Here is a 4963-nt window from a genome sequence, read left to right as displayed (position 1 = left end):
TCTATAAAGCGTGCGATGGCGTTAGGGAAAAGTTTGAAGTACTCTGAGCGTGACCCCAAAGTGACCCCGAAGGAGCGCCACTGTTGGGAAAATGGCACCCAGAGACTCGCTCAACCCAGGCCTGCCACAACCTTCCATCGGTCGCAGAGAGGGAACCTGGGAAGCGCCATGAAATGGAGCCTGCGGGTAGTGCTTGGGCCATGCTGCCAGGAGAGACCGGACCCTGGAAAGGACCTCTTGGCTGGGGTGACGTGGCAGGGAGAGAGACAGAGGAAGACTGGGAAGGTGGGCCCACGTGGTGGCCGCCTCGGTGGGCTCCCACATGACAACGGTGGTGAGGAGGGTGCAGGACGGGGCGTCTCCTTCCGTTGTCCATCAGGTAACTGAGCGGTCAGCACCCGCCAACCACAGCAGTCGCCCGTGGGCCCTGCTTGGTGCCTGAGTCAGTGGGGCGGGGTTCAAGCGAGTGGCACGAACCCCTGCTCGTCCCAGGATCTGCCACCGAGTCAGCTGAGACCCACGAGGGGAAACTGTCACCAGGAGGCGCCCCCACTGCCACCCCGGGTCCAGCTCAGTGGCGTGAGAGGTCAGCGAGATCATACAGTGGCACCTCGGCGCCCACGGCTCCCAGCTCAATCTTTCCACTCCCCGAGCAGCGAAGTTTGAAAAGCAGCTGCTTGGTGTTTGCTCGATGGTGGCGCCGAAAATCCGAGGGAGTCACACGCCTCCTCTGGCCGCCCTCACTCAGACAACAGTGCTGGTGTCGGGGCGCTCAAACATTTGTCAGGGTGCTCCCTCTGGCACTTTTTCTGTGTAAGGTATTATAACCATGGCTCCAGAGGAAGTTCAGGATTGCAGCAGTCAGGCTAAGAGGAACACAGAACCAGTAGGAGGAAAGCAGTCATTGGGAGATTTGACTCCTGACTCTGCTTATCTGATTTGGCAGCTGACTGTCTGGCTAAGTCAACATTATCAACATTCTTGGGGGGGAATGTGATTAAAGCGACTAATGTGGTGAAAGTGAAAAGTAGCCAGAGTTAGGGGCAAGTGGGGTGGGCTCCCCAATGCCTGTAAAGGCCCACGGAGAGGGGCTGGAAATAAGTCAGCCAGCCTGTGGACACCATGGGAAGAGCCACACTGAGCATGCACGGACTAGGACCCCCTAGCGCAGGTGAAACCCAAAACCTCCGCCTCCACCTAGCATCATGGCCTCACCCAGGTGCGTTCAAGTGCAGCCAGTGGGGTCAGCCAATACCTTCAACCACTCCTCCCCAGCCCGGCTGTTAAATACCGCAGCTGTGGAAGGCCAGCTCTCTTTTACTGTGGCCTTTTACTGGACCCAGCCCGCCCCAGTGCCCGCTCGGGGCCTGCACCCTCTTGGTCTCTTGTTCCCCGGGGAGTCCCCGGTTGTGCACGTGTGGATGTTCTTTCCCACTGGTTGTTCGTGCCCAGTTGGGAACCCCAGTGCGGCTTCTGTGAGGCTGTAAAACACGGACTCTTCCGTTCCTTCAGAAACACTCACTTGGATTACAAAGCGCTTCTGCGGCGTGAATGCTTTCAGTGCTGTGGAGCAAGCACCCAGGTCTATCCCCCTCAGAACCCTAGCGAGAGGTGTGAACTTGTTAACAGGAAACAACCCAGAACGTTGAATAGGTTGGAATGCGACTCCTAATTTGGATAAATCAGACATTTATGGCGAGGTTTGGGGAGCAAGTGCTGAACCGCCAGAAGGGCTCAAAGCAGCCACAGCTGGTTTGCAAAGTTCAACGCGAACAGGAGTCCTCAGTGTAGGGAGGCCTGGGGCGGGGAGGGGCCAAGGAAAGACGAGGCTGTGGAATTCGTGGCTGAGTTTGCTGAATACGTGGAGGCTGGGGGGCCTCATTCCCCGAACAAGTGTTCAACTTCGACGAAAAATGCCCAGTGGGACCTTCATGACAAGAGGGAAAGGCATTGCCAGGCCACAGCTGGCGGAAGACAGGCTCACTGTTGTTCCTGGGAATGCTAGTGGAGATTTTCAACAACGAAAAGTAAGTTGATTTTATTTACTGTATTGTGTTATGATATTTAATGTACTGTACTGTTGTGCTTAAATGTTTTCGAGGGTATTTCTACAACCTAGGGCTGTTACGTTTGTGTTAAAATCCTGGAAAAATGAATTTATACGTGTAATTTTGGGGCCTTAGAATCAATGATGCGACTTTCCATTATTTCTGGTGCTCGGTTCTCTGACTTACCGGTGTTCAAACACACATTTGGAACTAATTACGTTCGTTCGACAACTGAGGTATTGCTATATATATATAGGTGCAGAATGCCGGGTCTGGCCAGTTATAGAAGCTGGGGAAGACGGGTCACTTCCTGTGATGTGCCACAGTCCTGAGAAAGGTGGGGCAGGTCTGTGACCTCATGGTCAGCGAACGGTGGTCATCAGCCAACCCCTTTGCCGATGGAGAGATGTGCGGATGGAGGAGAGGCTGGGGTGGGGGTGGGGGTAAAAGAAGAAACAGAATGAAGGGCTGTCCAGGAGGGGTCCAGAGAGGAAGCCCTATGGGCTACTGGGGACACTAGGAGCCCCCTTCTCCCTCAGAGACCCCCAAATAAGAAGGATCACTTGTTGACCTCAGACTAAACTTTGAGTCCTGGCTCCCGCTCTCAGGGGGGAGTCAGGACAGGAATCCATTACGGATGTGTTAGGCCGGGTTGTCTAGAGAAACAAGTCCAGTGACAATCATATATGCCAGGACCCACGCGTGGTCTGTGTGACTTCATTGTGGTGGCCGTTGTGTCAATCCATCTGGTGGTGGTTCCGCTCCCCCCTGCTGGCCTGTTACATCTCCAGACATGCTGGGCTCCTCCAGGTCCCGCCTGATGACACATCCACCTGCAGCGAGTTAAGCCTCCGGCGCGTCTGTGGTCCACAAGGTTTTCTTTGGCTGATGCTCAGAAGCAGGTGGTTGGGTCTCTCCAGGCTGAAGGACTCTGGAAACTCCACTGAAACCTGCCCAGCCTGGGTGCCCCTGGAGGTATTTGAGATACTGGTGGGAGAGCTGCCGGCACCCCAGCATCGTGCAAGCCACCGCAGTACCCCACTGGGGAACAGTTCTACTGGGTCTACACCTATGTCCCCGGTGCCCGGCCCGATCCCTAGAAGGCTCGGTGTGCGTCTCTGTTGGAATTTTGAAAGGAATACTCCTCCCTACCAGTTGCCATCACCAGAGAGCTTTCTTGGCAGGCACGACCCTGAAGGCTCCCTTCTCCCGCCTGAACATCAGAGGCTAACACAGCTTGGAAAGCTGTCACTGAGCGTCCCCAGGTGGTTCACATGGCTACCCGCCTGACAGCTGGATGAAAGGTTGGCAGTTCAAACCCACCCAGATGCCCCTCAGGAGACAGGCCTGGGGCTCTGCCTCTGAATTGGAAACAGTACTGAGCAGTTCCAACATGAGTCAGAATCGGAGAGCAACCATGTTAGGCTGAATTCTGCCACCTCGCTGGCCTCACCAGAGACTCCTACCCAGCTTTCCTTTCTTGGCCCCCTCCTCCCGCCCCAGCCGCCCTCTGTATCTGCAGTCCCACGAGGCCTGCTTCCTGACGGCTGGCCCTCAGCGGTTCCCATAGTCCGGGTGTTTCAGATGTGGCCATTTATAACTTTTGACTTTGTTTTAATCAACGAGGGGCCTTTGACTCTTCCAGAAAGTGTGCTCCATTCTGCCTTCCTGCCGGCTGCCAGGAATGCTGGGAAATAGCCCCCAGACCTTAACAGAGGCAGACACCAGCCATCTCGGTGCAGGACAATGAATGGCCTCTGTGTGCGGAAAGAACACACTGGCCCGGGACAGAGGAAGCCTTGTCCCTGCGACGGGGGTGGGGTTAGGCGGGTGTAGCCATCTGGGGTGAGAGCTTGTCATTTCCAGAGAAAGGTTGGGGGGAAAGGGGTGAGGTTGCACCTGCCAGGTCAGAGGCAGGCTTTCTGTCTCTGGGATCTGGGAGGGTGGGGATATAGTGAGCCGGGTCACGCAGACGGAATGGTTCTCGAAGAGCTTCCTATATACTTTCAATAGAACCCCTTTGTGCTTAAGACGATGTGAGACCAGAAGCCCAGAGAACAGACCCCCCAAAATTAGGAACCTAGAGCGAACGCCCACACATAGACATAAGAATGTTCAACCTATCCAGACAGACTGGCTTTAAAAACACACACACAGCAAGACTTTTGATTGTGAATTGGGTGAAGGCTTGCAGAGATCGTTAATCTTACGTTCATCAATCCACACTCGTTTCCCATGCTTCCCCCTCCCCTCCCCATTTCCTGTTTTCATTCCCAACCATCTGAACTCTCTCATTAGGTGAATGCTGCCCTTTGGGCCTAAAACAGCGGATTATGCTATTCTGAAGGGTGACGAAGGGCCAGGCTTAGGGAGTGCCAACTGTCTCTCTCTAACCAATAAACCTGGTATATTCTATGATTTTGGATTTTGTGCCAAATTCTTCTCTCACTCTGTCCTGCAGAGTCACCATAGCCTTTGGTGATGTCTGGCCGTCCTCCCCATCCTGAAGGCCCCCACAAAAGACCCCAGAGGGCGCCTTCGTATTGTTCCGACTGGACTCCTAGCAGCCCTGGGCCCCACAGCGGCCACAGCGCCATTCTCACTCCTGTCGTTACAACTGTGAGCCCTTGGTTGGAGCCACGGAGTCAGTCTGTCTTGTCGAGGGCCTATCTCTTTCCGCTGCCCCTCTACCTTCCCAGGCACAGGGCCCTTCTGCAGGGACAGGTCTCTCCTGACAACACGTCCTGTATGTGTGGCTATCATCCCTTCTAAGAAGCATTCTGGCTGTACTTTTTCTTTTAATCATTTTATTAGGGGCTGTATTAGTCTAGGTACTTTGGAGAAACAAATCCACAGCAACTCATGTATAAGAGAGAGTTTTATGTAAAGAAAAGGTGCATCACGAAAACATCCCA

The 4963-nt window shown here is 54.3% G+C and overlaps 1 pseudogene; it reads right to left on the bottom strand.

The window, feature by feature from the left end:
• Positions 1-4913: 4913 nt before the first annotated feature.
• Positions 4914-4963, bottom strand: part of LOC123521592 — a 10389-nt pseudogene continuing 10339 nt past the window's right edge.

Source organism: Echinops telfairi, unplaced genomic scaffold (assembly GCF_000313985.2).
Source record: "Echinops telfairi isolate 266 unplaced genomic scaffold, ASM31398v2 ScPeMD7_25;HRSCAF=90, whole genome shotgun sequence".
Lineage (NCBI taxonomy): Eukaryota > Metazoa > Chordata > Mammalia > Afrosoricida > Tenrecidae > Echinops > Echinops telfairi.
The sequence above is the reverse complement of the archived record's forward strand: the minus strand, read 5'-3'. Positions and strand labels throughout refer to the sequence as shown.